This window comes from Bubalus kerabau, chromosome 10 (assembly GCF_029407905.1).
Source record: "Bubalus kerabau isolate K-KA32 ecotype Philippines breed swamp buffalo chromosome 10, PCC_UOA_SB_1v2, whole genome shotgun sequence".
NCBI lineage: Eukaryota > Metazoa > Chordata > Mammalia > Artiodactyla > Bovidae > Bubalus > Bubalus kerabau.
The window spans coordinates 21,521,456-21,537,685 of record NC_073633.1 but is presented as its reverse complement, the minus strand read 5'-3'; the positions used below and the strand labels follow the sequence as shown (position 1 = coordinate 21,537,685).

General features: G+C 44.1%; 3 long non-coding RNA genes across 7 annotated transcripts in view; 2 read left to right on the top strand and 1 right to left on the bottom strand.

The window, feature by feature from the left end:
• LOC129620982 (uncharacterized) overlaps window positions 1-3,698 on the top strand; it is a 67,201-nt gene extending 63,503 nt beyond the window's left edge. Inside the window, exon 3 of the long non-coding RNA XR_008698974.1 lies at window positions 3,532-3,698. This is a non-coding gene — a long non-coding RNA (uncharacterized LOC129620982). The remainder of the gene's footprint in view (window positions 1-3,531) is intronic.
• Window positions 3,699-4,548: 850 nt separating this feature from the next.
• On the bottom strand, window positions 4,549-15,365 carry LOC129620981 (uncharacterized). Of its 5 annotated transcripts, XR_008698972.1 has the most exons (5): window positions 14,335-15,365; window positions 12,753-13,010; window positions 10,853-11,039; window positions 9,961-10,246; window positions 4,549-8,495 (listed from the first exon to the last, which is right to left on the bottom strand). It is a non-coding gene; the product is annotated as an uncharacterized LOC129620981 (long non-coding RNA). The 5 variants fall into 5 exon arrangements; XR_008698969.1 differs by lacking the exon at window positions 10,853-11,039; XR_008698970.1 differs by lacking the exon at window positions 10,853-11,039 and having other exon boundaries at window positions 4,549-7,034.
• Window positions 14,026-15,784, top strand: LOC129620983 (uncharacterized). The gene is made up of 2 exons (XR_008698975.1): window positions 14,026-14,087; window positions 15,358-15,784. It is a non-coding gene; the product is annotated as an uncharacterized LOC129620983 (long non-coding RNA).
• Window positions 15,785-16,230: the final 446 nt, after the last annotated feature.

Below are 16,230 nucleotides of genomic sequence, written 5' to 3'. Positions count from 1 at the left end.
CACCAAATGCGGGCTGATGATGACCGCAGCAGTGCAAATGTGTGCAGTTCAACCAGGATCCCTGAGATCAACTCGCCCTCCCAGCCATTCCAGCATGGAGGGTGGAGTGGAGAGCAGGGTCAGAAACTGAACTCAGAGGAGAGATGTGAAGTCCCCAACATGGCACGGCGGGGAGGTAGTGGAGCCAAGACGCTTCCCTCTGATTTGCACATAGGATCCTTGCCGCGGGCTCTATCCTGGGCCTGGGTGAGGGCCCAGGTCTCAGTCCTGCCCGCCGTGCTCATGGTCTGCCTGGCACTCAGCCCTCCTCCCGTGCTCATGGTCTGCCTGGTACTTGCCATCATCGATGGTCAAATGAGGCTAAGAGGATCCCTGTGTGGTCCTGTTGCCCGCTAAAAATAGTGATGACTCCCATGGTCTCCTGGGAATTTGAAAGAGTTCTGCCTTCTGGGCCTGTCCCTACCTATAATTCTTCAAGTTATTCTGTGTCTCTGGAATATTAATTGGCCTGGGAGCACTGAAGCAAGGAAGGCAAAATGAACACAAATGTGTCTGGGATAGTAATTCCTTGTGTCATAGCACTCTGAATTTCTCAAAGGGCCTTTGCATTTGTTGTCTAATATGCAACAAGCAGCAACCCTGCGAGCTGTCTAGGATGATAATGATCATTTTCTTCCTTAAAAAGGAGGGGTGGAGGGTGCCGAGAGGTTCTATTTTGGCCAACGTCTCACTGTTTGCACTTTTCAATTTCTGAAGTTTGGAAATATTAAGCCCATCTTTACCTTTAGTTTTGCTTCCCTGATAGCTCAGTTGGTAAAGAATCTGCCTGCAATGCTGGAGACCCCAGTTTGATTCCTGGGTTGGGAAGATCCACTGGAGAAGGGATAGGCTACCCACCCCAGTATTCTTGGGCTTCCCTTGTGGCTCAGCTGGTAAAGAATTCACCATCAGTGTGGGAGACCTGGGTTCAATCCCTGGGTTGGGAAGATCCCCTGGAGAAGGGAACGGCTACCCACTCCAGTATTCTGGCCTGGAGAACTCCATGGACTGGAATTCCATCGGGTGTCAAAGACTGAGAGACTTCCACATCTTTAGTTTTAAAATGGGAATCTTGGAGCAGGTAATTGGGAGGAATTCCTCCCCCATATTTTGAGAAATTGATTTTATTTTAAAATAGAAGTTATTGCAAAAGTTTAAACACCTTATTTAACATTTTGTTTTTGTTTTGCTCCTTTTGTTTTTTAGTCTCGTTTCTGAAAACGTGAGCTTGGGGAACTTCTTTTCCTCCTCCTTTGAAGCCAAAATGCTTAGGTTGGTGCAAAAGTAATTGAGGTTTTGCATTGTTAAACTTTGCTGTTTGATATTGGAATACAATATGCTATACATAATTTTAGTGTCCATTTCTCAATTTATGTTTTTTTTTCTAATGACATTACTTGCTGTTTACATTGTTTATTTTAGACTATAGATGAAAAGCAAACTCAAGCAATTTTCTTGTTCAAGTTCAAAATGGGTCATAAAGCCATAGAGACAACTCGCAACATCAACAACGCATTTGGCCCAGGAACTAATAATGAACGTACAATGCAGCGGTGGTTCAAGAAGTTTTGCAAAGGAGATGGGAGCCTTGAAGATAAGGAGCATAGTGGCTAGCCATTACAAATTGGTAATGGCCAATGAGAGCCATCCTCAGCCATTGAAGCTGATCCTCTTACAACTACAGGAGAAATTGTCAAAGAACTCAACATTAACCACTCTATGGTCATTCAGCATTTGAAGCAAATTGGAAAAGTGAAAAAGCTTGTTAAGTAGGTGCTTCATGAGCTGACCAAAAATCAAAAAAGTTGTTTTAAAGTGTTGTCTTACTCTATGCAACAAAAATGAACCATTTCTTTATCAGATTGCGACCTGTGATGAAAAGTGGATTTTATGATAACCAGAGATGACTAGTTCAGTGGCTGGACTGAGAAGAAGCTCTAAAGCACTTCTTAAAGCCAAACTTGTACCAAAAAAGGTTCATGGTCACTGTCAGTCTGATCCACTACAGCTTTCTGAATTCTGGCGAAATCATTACGTCTGAGAAGTATACACAGCAAATAAATGAGATGCACCAAAAACTGCAATGTCTTCAGTTGGCATTTGTCAACAGAAAGGGCCCAATTCTTTTCCGTGACAAAGCCCAACCACACATCCCACAACCAATGCTTCAAAAGTTGAACAAATTGGGCTATGAAGTTTTGCCTCATCTGCCATAGTCACTTGGCCTCTCATCAACCAACTACCACTTCTTCAAACATCTTGACAACTTCCTCAACTAGCAAAAGGCAGAAAATGCTTTCCAAGAGTTTGTCAAATCCTAAAGCATGGATTCTTATGCTACAGGAATAAACAAACTTATTTCACATTGGCAGCAATGTGTTGATTGTAATGGTTCCTATTTTGATTAATAAAGATGTGTTTGAGCTTAGTCATGATGATTTGAAATTCACAGTCCGAAACCACAATTTGGAAAATGCAATTACTTTTTCACCAACCTTAATAAATATTAGACCTCCTGATTTTGCATAGGTGGAGTGTGGGGTGGGAGTGGCATGGAGCCCAGGGGGTTTTGACAATGTGCCTCTGTCTACCTTAGTGTCTCCTCAGAAGTCCTCTTCAGGCAGATGAGAAGGTGGCCCTTACAAAGGATGTGATGCTCTCCAAGTTCACAATTACTATTCACATCTATCTTTTGTATTATAGCCAGTTGTTAATCTGCCTGTTTTCCCCACCAGGCTGTGAGTTCCCTAAGTAGATAGGAAGGGCAAGGGTCTTATTTAGGGCTTAAGGTGTGTGTGGGGGGCGAGGGCCAGGGAAACCGCACAAGAATTCTGGAAAAAGTGCAATCGAGGGGAGGGTGAGCATAGGAGTTCACCAGAGCTGGGGCCTGTTCAGATTTCACAGCTGCAAGCCAGGGAGAAGGGAAGAAACCTTGAACAAAAACAGGGACCAGAGAGAGGAGGCAGACTCCTGGGTTTTACAAGATGTGGGATCTGTGTGAGTCTCTATTAAGGCATAAGGACAGAGTCCAGGACTAGCTCTTATATTCTGGGAAGATGAACACTCAGGAAGATGGGTGGTAGGGCCTCTTAAAAAAATAATAAGTATTTATTTATTTGGCTGTGTGAGTTCTTAGTTGTGGCACATGGGATCTAGTTACTTGACCAGGGATCAAACCCAGGCCCCCTGTACTGGGAATGAGGAGTCCCATTGGTAGGGCTGTGATCAGAGCTAGAGAACACAAGGGAAATGCGTCATGGATGGAGAGCCCTGTAATGGTTCTCGACAAATTGAGTCTAAGGTTCCAGGGGGTCTGGACTACAGAGGTAGAACTGTGCAGGTGGTGCTTGAAGCTGCTATGAAATCCCTGGTCCTCTGAGCCTGCCTACGGGCTGGGCCTCTGCTTCTAAGACATAATGCTTGGCTTTCTAGTGGCCTCTTAATTTCTTGATCTCATAGTTTCCCATGTTCTTTTTTGCTCTCCACCTGAAGCCTGCAGTGAGGCTCCCTGAGGATACATGAATCTCATTCAATAGCTCCTTCTGAAGCATCAAAAGTTACCTACCACCAAGATACAGCAAGAGGAGCCAGCAAGCCTGACCTGAGACTTGGCTCAGAGTTCTTCTTCTATTCTTCTCTGGGCATTGCTTTCCCCAACTTTAATAGTTAAGTGTTTAATTTCCTGTGCTGGTAATGTCAGAGTAGCTATGTTGGACTAACTCTTTCACAGAAGGTAGTTTTAATGTGTGAATAAAATGTACAAACAGGTATTTGAAAGCACTGGAAGGCTGCCAAAACCAGGCAGAAACTGGAGCTAGATTGGTCCTTGGAAGAAGACAGCACTACTGGGTGATTCATGTTTATATGACTCTTCCCCTGAGTGCAGTATACCCCTGTCTGCACGGCGTGGGGGGGCCAGGACTCATGTAGAAAACCAAAGTATTTCTGATCTTTGGTGTCAGAGGTTGGAGCTCAAGTCTGCTGGAGTAACTGGAACCTGAGAGAGAAATCCTGGAAAGGGGAGAAGAGGAGAACCCCCAAATCTGCATGGAAACTGCCCTCATATCCTTGACTGACCCCTGAATTGTACATGCATGGGGGTGACATCACGGAGCTCAGTGGAAGGCCTTCCCTGGTGGTCCAGTGGTTAGGCGTTTGCCTTCCAATGTCCGGGACAAGGGTTTGATCCCTGGCCAGGGAACTAAAATCACACATGCCTTGGAGCAACTAAGCCCATGTGCCTCAACTACTGAGCCCTCATGCTGTAATTTAGGCCCAATGCAGCCAAAAAATAAATAATTTTTTTTTTTTTTTTTTTAAAGATGCCTGGTGGAAGCACTAACCAAGAGGTTGGAAAAGCTGAGCAGAGATTTCAGCTGTGGCCTGGCTACAGATTTGAGTTTCACCAAGTTAGCAGAATAAAATCTGTGTCTCAGAACCAAAGAATTTACCCTAAAACTAAGGTAAAGCAGTTTTTACATGCCTTAAGAAAGTACAAACTAAAACCTCTACGAGTTTAAAGTGATTATTCAGTAACTTAACACTGACAGCCATAACAAGTTTCAACATTTTTCAGAAGATAATAGAATCCAGAGTTTCTACAATATCTTACCCACAATGTCTGGTATAAATTAAAGAGTTATGAACAACATTATTACTATCAAATTTTACAACCTAGGTGAAATAGACAAATTATTTGAAAAAGGCAACTTACCAATTGACACACACAAAAATATAGAAAGTTAAATAGTTCTGTCTGTTAAAGAGAGTGACAATTGCAAGAAATCTCCCAGTTCCAGTCTCTGATGGTTGCACTCACATGTCATTTAATATTTTAGGAAAAAAGTTTGATCTTACACAAATTCTTTCAGAAAACAGAGAACCTAGAGAACACCTCCCAGCTCATTTTATGTGGCTAGCTAATCCTGATACCAAAATTGGGAGACATAAAAAAAAAGAAAATTACAGACTTTAAAGACTGAATGTTTGTGTCCTCTCAAAATTCATATGTTGAAATCCTAACCCCAAATGTGATGGTATTTGGAGGTGGGGCCTTTGCGAGGGCATTAGTTCATGAGGATGGAACTCTCATGAGTGGATTAGTCACCTAGTAAAAGAGACCCCCAAAGCTCTCTTCTATCATGTGGGGACACAGAGAGAGGACCATTGCCACCTAGGAACAAGGAAGTGGGCTCTCACCAGACACAAATCTGTCAGTGCTCTAATCTTGGACTCTGCAGTCTCCAGGACTATGAGAAATAAACGTTTGTTGTTTAAGCCACTCAGACTATGATACTTTTGTTTTAGCATCCTCAGTGGACTATACAAGCCAATATCCTTTATAAACACAGATACAAAATTCCTTAATAAGATATTTACACACTGAAGCTAGCAACTTGTAAAAAAGGTAATGCATCATGGCCAACTGGGGTTCATCTCAGGAATGCAAGGTTGGTTTAATATTTGAAAAACCAAACAATGTAATCCACCATACTAATAGAATAAAGGAGAAAATTTATATAATCATAGATCCAAAACAGCATTTGAAAAAATTGAACATCTACTCATAATAAAAAATTCTCAGGAAACTAGGAATAGATAAGGACTACTTCAATTTCTTGCAGGGTATCTATAAAAAACTAAGCCTTACCATAAAAGTAACCAATCTAAATGTTAGATGCTTCCCCCTAAGATGGGGATAAGGCTCTAGCCACTACTGTTCAGCATTGTGCTGGAGATCCCAGATAATGAATTAAGATTGAACAACAACAACAAAAATAGAGGCATCAAAATGTGAATAAAAGGATTAAAATTTTCTTTATAGACAATATAATTTTTATGTAGAAAATCCTAAGGAGCCTACAAAGTAACTCCTAATAAGTTAATTTAGCAAGATCATAGGACACAAGGTCTAAATACAAAAATCTATTGCATTTCTATATACCAGCAACAAAAAACTAGAAAATGCAATTTTAAGTGCTCTTTTACATTTATATCCCAATGCACAAAATAGTTAGGAATAAGTTTAACAAAGTATAAATAATATTTGTCATAAAAATGACAAAATACACTGACAGGCATTTTTTAAACTGTACAAATGAAGAGATATTCCATGTTAATGAATTGAAAGACTCAGTATTCTTAAGATGCCAATTCTTTCCAACTTTAAAGTAATCCCAATTACAATCTCAACAGACGTTTTTGTAGCAAATGACAAGAAACAACTTATTAGAATTTATATGGAAAAGCAAAGATATAGAACAGTCAAAACCATATTGAAAAAGGAAGACAAATTTAGAGAACTTACACTGCCTGATTCAATACTTAAAGCTACGTAGTCAAGACAGTGTGGCATTGGCACAAGCAAAGATATAAATTTAACAGACTAGAAAGACCAGAAATATATATATATACACACACACAGTGAATTGATTTTCAACCAAGGTGTTGAAGCAATTTCATGGGACAAAGAAAGTCTTTGCAACACTATTAAATAACTGGGTGTATATGGTGAAAACAGACTTCTACCTCTCACCACAGACAAACATAATTTGAGCTACATTACGGACATCAAGGTATACAATAAAACTACAAAGTTTTTAGAAAAAATCTAGGAGAAACTCTTTGGGACCTTGGGGCATATGAATGGCCAATACACACAGTAAGCTGTGGGAAACATCATTAGTCATCAGGGAAATGCTAATGAAGACCAAGATGAGCCACTATTACACAAACACAAGAGTGACTAATAAAAAAAACAGCAACACAAAATGTTGGTGAGGATGAAGAGCAATTGGAGCCCTTATACATTTCTGGTTGCGAGGGTCAGTGGTACAAACCACATCAATTATAAGTTTCTTCTAAATTTAAATATTTGACTCCTTATGATCCAGCAGTTCCACTCCCTGGTATTTATCTAAGAGAAATGAAAACATATGTCCACGCCATGTCTTGTACATGGATGCTGTTGCAACTTAATCCACAGTAGCCTCAAACTGGAAATGAGAGAAATATTCATGAACAGAGGCATTGGGCAAATGAACAGTGGTGTGTTCACATGCGGGGATAGGAGTCAGAGGAAACTGGACTCAAATACTGATGCACAGAACAGTGGGGCTGAACTTCACAGACATGAGTTTGAGTGAAGAAACAATACACAGAGAACAAATACAGGGGGATTCCTTTGACATAAAATTCTAGAATTGTCAGAATTCGGGTATGGTGATAGGAATCAGAAGAGTGGTACCTTTGGGGTGGGTATGGCTGTAAGGGACACAAAATAACTTTCTGGGGTGTTGGAAACGTTCTATAATATCACTGATATGGTTGTTGTTTAGTCATTCAGTCGTGTCGGACTCTTTGCAACCCCGTGGACTGCAACACACCAGGCTTCCTTATACTTCACTATCTCCCAGAGTTTGCCCAAACTCTTGTCCATTAAGTTGGTGATGTCACCCAACCATCTCATCCTCTGTCACCCGCTTCTCCTCTTGCCCTCAATCTTTCCCAGCATCAGGGTCTTTTCTAATGAGTCAGCTCTTCTCATCAAGTGGTCAAATTAATGGAGCTTCAACATCAGTCCTTCCAGTGAATATTCAGGACTGATCTCCTTTAGGATGGACTGATTGGATCTCCTTGCAGTCCAAGGGACTCTCAAGAGTCTTCTCCAGCATCACAATTTGAAAGCACCAATTCTTTAGCATTCAACCTTCTTTACAGTCCAACTGTCACATCCATACATGACTACTGTAAAAACCATAGATTTGACTACATGGACTTTTTTCAGCAAAGTAAAATCTCTGCTTTTTAACATGCTGTCTAGTATTTTTAAAACTGATACGGTATATAGGTTCATCAAAAGTCATTGCATTGCACACTAAAGACAGGTACATTGCACTCTGTAAACTTTGCCTTGATTGAAAAAAACAAAACAACTAAAGAAATTTGAAAAAAAGTATTAGGACTCTAATATTCCGGGAGGCTTGAGTGCAGAGACCTGGAGCGTGATCACACCGGGGCCTGTGGCCAGTGTCAGTGCTTTTCTTCCTCTGCATTAGCTGGGGCTGAGGACAGAAAGGTTCAGTAGATGGAGAGCCGAGGGAATGTGGCCTGGCCTGTCCCAGTTGCCTGAACAAGTCACTTCAGCTTAAGAAGCATCTATAAATTAATCCTGAAGTCTGTGTGAGCCCATCAGTGTTACTCACTGGTCTACTGTGTGTGTATGTGTTTTATTTTAAGCCTCTTCCCTCTCCTTCTACTGCCCTACAGCCTTCAGAAAAAAATAACCATTCTCTTGGGATGATGTGTGACCCCCCCTGATCAGAGGATAAGTTGTCTGGCCAACTTGGGCAGCTGGCAGAGGGAAATTTCCTGAGGGTTGCACCATGAGTTGGATCTAAAAGAACGAATGTTTTCTCACAGCTCTATGTCCAAGGGGCTGGATCTGGCCAGATGACCTGGAAAAGATGCACAAATAGAATGTCTGGGTGATGATGCCTATACAAATCCAGCTTGGCCCTTTCGGGAAACCCCCCTTCTCCCTAGTACCAACATCACTTTTGAGCTTCCTGTTGCTTAGAAACCAGATGAATGATGTGCCCCCGGGACAAGGGAAGGGCGGACCAATAAAGAAGATCCAAGGAGAGGGGCAAAGACAGAGAAAAGGGGAAACATGTTTAAATAAAAAGAAGAGGAAGAAGAAAAGGGGGAAAAGGAGTCAAGTCATTTTGACAGATTAGCAACAATTTCATCTTTTTGTAGAGGGTCTGGGGCTTTTGGTAAAGCCCACTTCTCTCACCCAGAGGTGGCTACCTGGTATCCGGGGCCTCTATTTTATAGATGGGGAAATGAAGACCAGAGAGGTTAGGATACTTGCTCAAAGTTGCACAGTTAAAAAAAGAACAGAGTGGAGATTTGGCAGATTTGGGGAACTCCAGGCCTCCTTACTGAGGTTTCATGGCCTGGCCACTCTCCTACCCCTCTGCTCCAGCAACAGCACCCCACTCAGTACAGCCATGGACCACAAAGCTGGGCAGGAATGCTGTCTGCAGGTCATTATCCCGTGCAAGGTGAGGGAGCTTAGCCTCCAGCCCTAGGCCTTTTTAGGAAATGTAGTTCTGCATGAAACACTTGGCTTTGATGGGAAGGAAAGAAGTGGGTCTACTAATTAAAGGTCATTTAGAATTTTTTTTAGCTTTAAAAACAGAGTAGATATGTTTAATTTGGGCTGACCACAGTCACTGGGCATTTCCCTGAAGCTTAGGGGTGTTTGTGCTGAGTCTCCTTGGCTCTGAAAGATCACTGGATTTTTTTTTTTTTTCTTCCTTTCTGGTTTTGTTTTGATTTTGTTGTTGTTGTTTTAAAAATACACAGCCTCTGGAGTTGACTACTTTGACTTCTTTGATGCAAGGGAAGCCAACCGTGGGTTTCTAAAGTTAGACAGAAAGGAGTTGACATTGGCAGGAACCAAACCACAAGCCTCAGAAGCCTCTGCCGCCAGGCCCCAGTCCATGGCCCGTGCGGTCAGCATCATGTCATTACGTTCTCTGGAGAAAACTAAAGACCTAGAGACCTCCAGTTACACTGTCACTGGTTCCCTGCCCCTGGACAGGGCAGCAGGCTGGGACTAGGTGCCAAGGAATTGTCCTCATCCCTGCCCAGCAAGGGGCACAGGGAGCCTGCTGTGCATGAAATCCCAAGGGAAAGCCAGAAAGAATCCAGGGTACATTTTAATCATTTTCTTAGAAGAGGATGTGTTCCTCCCCCACGCCTGTCCAAAAGCCATTCTATATTCCATCCAGCTTCTCCTGGGAGAAGACCCTTTCCTTCCCAGAGGAAGCTTCTTCCATGAACACTGGGGGTGGGCCATCCATCCTGCCTTTTCCCTGGTCACATGACCCAAGCCTGACCAACACATCTTACCTAACCACATGATTGGATCCATCATGGGCACACGACTTAAGCCAGGCCAATCAGAAGACTTCCTTCCACCTGTTCTGGGTTTGTTACACTGACCTGGGCTTCCAATATCCATCTTGCCTGTTACATGCAGAAAACCAGGCTGAGAGATGAAGAGAGCGGTCAAGACCCAATGCCATCAGTTCAGTTTCTGGATGCAGCCATGCCTGAAGGCAGTTACTTCTATAACCCAGAAGATCTCCATCCTACTTCCTTTTTCCATAAGTACTTTGGATTTTATTCCAGTTACCTGTGACTAAAAGATAGCCAAGTAATAAGTTTCTCTCATCCTTGCATTACTAGCACCCAGAATGCAGAGACAGTTTGTTAAATGAGTGTCTGAATGTCCTTAGACTGGAGAAGAACGAGTTTGAGGTTCGGGAGGAAGGTACATTGCCAGATACCACTTGGTCCTGTGTGCCAGGCACTTCATGTAAATTATTTCAGTGGACTCTTTCATCACAATCTTGCAATATTAGGACTATTATTTCCACTTGAAAGAGGGGTAAAGTGAGGAAGAAAGGGGTCCTAGTGAAAGGTCAGAACTTCAGACACAGGACAGCACATAAGTCTCCAAGTTGTGTACTTTTCTGATATCTCAGAATTTGGACCACATGCAGACATCCCCTAGAAGGAGTAGACTGGCAGACAAGATCCCCCAGCTGACCCTAGATTCTTGGCCCCTGGCCCTCCAGGGGAACCCACACCAGAGTTGTATGGATTATTGCTCCAGGTCCCTATTTCCCCTTAGGTGTTGGGAAGATGTCTGTTGCCAGGACACCAGTGAAAAAATGGAAATAGATTCCTCAGTCCCCTTGTGTTCCCCAACCATAAGTTTTTCTCCATAACCTCATACCTCTTCTCAGTCATGTGACCTCCTGGATCTGCCAAGTTCACACCCCAAATTTATCTTACTCAGTGGATCCAGGGTAGGGTCCAAGAGAACTTCTGTTGGGTGGAGATGTGGATCTTGGAGTCAGGAAGTTTCATGATGCCATGGGCACAGAAGGCTACACAGAGAGGCAGCCCAGAGCTGATGGGACCTGACAGGGGCCCCAAAGATGAGTATGAGCTCTGTGTTTGCATTGGCATCAGTACTTAACTGCCTAGGATAACAGAATAGAAGGGGACCTCAGAAATCATCTCATCCATGGGACTTGCCTGGTGATCCAGCAGTTAAGAATCTGCCTTCCAATGTAAGGGACACAAGTTTGATCCCAGGTTGGGGATCTAAGATCCCATATGCTGCAGGTCAGCTAAGCCTGAACTAAGCTCAACTAAGCAGGTCGACTACTGAGCCCAGGCACTCTGGAGCTCACGAGCCACAACTAGAGAGCCCACATGCTGCAAGGAAAGGTCCTGCATGTTGCAACTAAGACCCAATGCAATAAAAAATAAATAAACATTAAAAAAAAAAAAAAGAAAGCATCTTGTCCATGTGAGGCAAGTATCTGACACGCCTCCATCCATGTTCTTGAACTTGAGCCAGTGGTAACAGGTCATGGCCCTCTTTTCTACTGAGCTGAATGCCACGTCAGATCCTTCCCACACAGTGCTGCAGACAGGACCTCCAGTCCTTGGGAGAAGGCCACAAATAAAACTTGTCCTCAGATCTAGGCCAAGACTCATTTTTGTAGTTGTGAAAATGAGAAAGAAAAAAAAAAAAAAGAGGCAGAAGGACTGGCCCAAGGTCATACAGCCCAGCCGGAAGCTGAAACCAGATCTTTTGATTCGGGCAAGTCCACCCTTCATTTCTTCTGCAGGTGCTGACTCAGGACCATTAATAGATGGTACGATGCCAGTTCAAGCTGTACATACACTTAACCAGAAAATAAATCAACCAAATTGATGAAGCTTGTGAAAAGAACATTCAGTTGGAATTCTACCCTGGCCTGGCCATAAATTAACTGCACGACCTTGGGCAAGTCAGCCCACCTCTCTGGGCCTCAGTTTCCTCACCTGTAAGCTGTGGGGCAGGGTGATCTTTTTAATCTTTAATATACCTTCAAATACTAATGATCTATGATTTCTTGTGTCCAGCACTGTTTCGGGAATTTTATAGGTTAGAGAGAACAGATGAGGAAAATCAACCATATAATACAAGAAGCAATAAAAGTACAATAACTCTTTAATTCTTATAAAGGCCAAAAGATGTGGAGCCTACTGAAGGCATCTGGGATTTCAGAGCAGAGGGTTCTGGATAGGTAGGGTGGCTTCCTTGTTGGGGTGGGGGGGTTGCGGGCAGAATTAAACTTGGCCTTGAAGGACAGACAGGTAGATGAGGGGTGGGGGAGAATGGCACTGTCGGGAATAAGAGGAAAATGAGAGAAAGAAGGCAGGAGCAAAAAGCAGGGTATGTTTAGAAACAGAACCTGGCTGGAGTGGAGGGTGGTGGGTCTCCTAGGAGAGTACTAGAGAATCAGAGATGAGAGGGGCACCCATGGGGGCCAATGCCAGTGTTGTGGGAAATTAGGAAAGGGGTCCTATTTCTACAGAGGTAGGGGGTGATGTCTTGCTTCATTGAGTATGCAGTGTCACAGAAATTCAGCTCAGCTTAGCTTAACCTTAATGTGGATTTATTAAGTCACATAACCCCAAAGCTCAGGTGTAGATTTCAACCACAACTGGATCCAAGGGCTCAAAAAAATTTCATGGGAATTGCCCTTCTCCATTTTGGCTTTCTTCTGTGTTGGTCTGATTCCCAGGCCACCTTTTCCCAACTGGTGGCAAACAGTGCCCAGCAACTCCCAACTTACATTTTACCACTTCATGAGACCAGTGGAAAGAGAGCTCCTTATTCTGCCAGTTTCTCTAAAGACACTGGGGCCGGCTGATGCTTGTGGGCCTGGATTTGATCACACTTCCACCTCTGAACCAATCACAAGGCCAGGGACTAATGGAATGCTCTGATTGGCCATGCCTTGAATGGAGTACATCACGTGCCCATATTGCTAGCGTGAATTCTGCCACCACAGGAAGCTTGGAAATGGATAAAAAGACAGAAGTGATGGTTCCTAGAGAAAAATCACAGTGCAGTTATTAAGAGAAAGAATAGATGGATCCTGGACAGGCAAATCCAACAAATGTCCACAATCAGGAATGTTTCATAAGGTTCCATGTGCATGGAAATAGTAGACAACTTAAGACAAAGTGAGACCTACCGCTGGTTCCCCACTCTGTATGGGAAATTCAGATGCCCAGATCTAAATACAGTGGGCCACAGCAAGAGGATGGCATGGGGTGCCTCTGGGCAGGTCCCATCTTTCTTAAATTAATACTTCTGGGAGAGACTCAGCAGCAGGGCAGGAATTTGTTAAATTACATAAACATTATTGTGACCCGTAAAATTCAATGAATCTCGGCCTGTTTACCCGCGGCTGGCTTTAATGTTTGCACAGTGTAATTTAATGTGTCAATTTGCTCTCAAATAAAAAACATCTGGTCCTCTGACATGGCAAAGAAACTGGAGAGCTGACGATGTTCACAACCAGCAAAAAGCCCCAATCAGAGACGATGTTTAGAGAGAAGAAAAGGCCCGGGACTCAGAAAAGGAAGCCAACATTGTTAGGACCCATGCCTGGCCCGGTGACAAGCCTCTGTTTGTGAGTCTGTAAGATTGGTAAATTTTATCCTAATTAGAATTAAGAAAAGCCAAGAAGAACACATACCATCTTTAACTGGCACCCATCGTGCAATTAAATTTCCTGCGGCTGCTCCTGCCAATATTGACATTCATACTATTGGATTTTTAACAATCTTATTATTTTGTAATTGAGAAGAGCAAGAGGAAAATTACACTTTCCTGCATAGATGATCTTCTGAGCTAACATACCCTTTCCTAAGCAGTCGGTCTGGCTAAGCCCGCTCCCTCCTGATTCCCCCAGGGCTTGGTGAGGCTTGGGGAAGAGGGGGGTAAGACTCTCTGAGCGTGTGCTTTTCCAATGAGATCATGCATCTTGGTTTGGTCTCCACGAAATAACGAGACCGCTCATTCCTGCAGACAGAGGCGGGGCTTGGCAGGAAGGTTCTGATTAGGAGTCACTGACCTGCATAGAACAGCATGGTAGAAGCTGAGTTCTCCTGCGAGATAGGTGGGAACTCAAAGGTCTTTGAGGAGCCCTTACCTGCCACTAGGTTGGGGTGGGGGGCACTGCTCATCACTTTTGACTGCTGGCCCCCCAGCTAAAGCTGGGCCGGCAGGGGTGAACCCTGGCGACCACAGTGCTGGGACAACTGGGCCTTTTCCCTCTTCAGCACCCTCTTTCTTGCACAGCACCCAACCCTGGGCCCGGCTGAAGGGAGCTGGGGAGGGATGGTTTCCCCTCCCCTGTTTCTCACCCCAGTAAATGCTTGAGACGTCCTGATGTAACAGCACTCGGCCTGGAGCCCGGGCAGCCACCCCGCTGGAAGGAGCCAAGCCTGCTTTCCTGGCCGTGGAATGATGGGGTCAGAACAAGTTCAGGCTCTGCTTTAATTGAGTAGAAGATAGTTCTTCCTTAAGGGAGCCTTGAAATAATACTTCAGCCAAGCAGAATGACTTCCCATATTGTCAGAAGGGATTAGCCAGGCTGGTTTGTAAACAAAGAGTGATCCTTCTTCCCCCTCTAGGACAAACAGATCATATTTTCTTCAAATCACCAGGGACTGGGCTTGTTCTAATCAAGTCCTTGACATTTCACCAAAGACTCCAGGAGTTACATGTTTTCCGTGATTGAGCCCTCAGTAATTACCCATTTTCCTAAATGATTGCTATTTTCTGAATCCAAAACGTTTTAGAGAAGTGGGGAAATGAGGTGTCTGTCCAACAATGTGGGGAGGAGAGTGGGGTGGGGGGTGGCAGGGAAGCCAAGAGCAGGTTCTCCTGAGGTTAAGACAACGTCATCCTAATAGGAACCAACAGGTCAGCTCTCAGGACCACCATTTTTTTCTGACTTACTCATCCTCCCATTCATTTGGGCAACAACAATTTTGGAGCTCTTACCACAGGGCAGACACTGTGTACTAGGCACAGAGTTGGATACGACTGGCCAGGGAGTCCCCCGCCCTCGTCTAGGTCTAGTGGGAGAGACCAGCACGTGGGCTGGTCCCAAACAGTAACTGCCCCCAGAGACTTCAAATTAACAGCAGAACCTCAAACCTGAAAATCAATGAAAAACAAATCTACCTCTGGGGAAGACAAGGAAGACTTCACAGAGCAAATGACCCAGGCTCTCCCAGGATGAGTAGAAGTTGGCCATCAAATAAAGACAGAAACAGTTACCCTGGAATACCAAGCACTATTCTGAGAGTCCTACACAGAGTAACTCGTTAAATTACCACAATGATCTTATGAGACAGATGCTATTTTTCCCCTCTTCTCAGATGGAAATGAAAGCATGGAGAAGGGAAGCCAAGTCCAGGCCAGTGTGAGAAAGGACACACGTGTGACCAAGTGGGGCATGTTCACAGATGGAGCCCTCTGAAAGATGGCCACCTCCAATCTGTGCTTTCAGGGGGATGTCAATGCAGTAGACGAGACAGAATGTGAAGAACAAGAGACCATGATAAAACTCACACTGTGACCTGCACAGAAGAATAAGACTCCCCTCTGACTCTCCACTAACCTGGGATCTTAGCATCTCGCTACCTCTGCGCCCCTGCCTCCAGCTCCTTGGGGAAGGAGCTGAAATAGCCACACCAGCTATGAGTGTCAAAACCTGATGACCAGGGACTTTCTTGGTGGTCCATTGGTTAAGAATCTGCCTTCCAATGCAGGGGACACAGGCTAGATTCCTGTTCGGGGAACTAAGATCCCACAAGCCGTGGGGCAACCCTGTGTGACAGAACTAGAGAGCCCACAAGCTCTGGAGCCTGGGAGCCACGCCTGCAGACCACCACAAAGAACCCACATGCTTCAGCTAAGATCCAGTGCAGCCCAAAATAAATACATTAAAGAAATAAAAAGACCTGATGACCTGTCACCTCCTCACCCACCTGTAAACAGGTGATGGACCAAACCCAGTGCAGTGGGTGGGGTAACCCTTCCAGCTTCTCCCAGGAAACACCACACAATGGGACAAGAGAGCCCCAGGCTGATCTTGTACTGGAAGACGCAGGGTGGGGGCGTGTCTCTACTGTAGCCACGTAAAGTCCTTGCCATTCAGCTTTCCTTCTACATTCTTGAATGATCTCCATTTGCATCCTTTCCTCTTGAACAATCCTCTCTCAGCAAGAAAAAAAAGCAAAAAGCCCTGC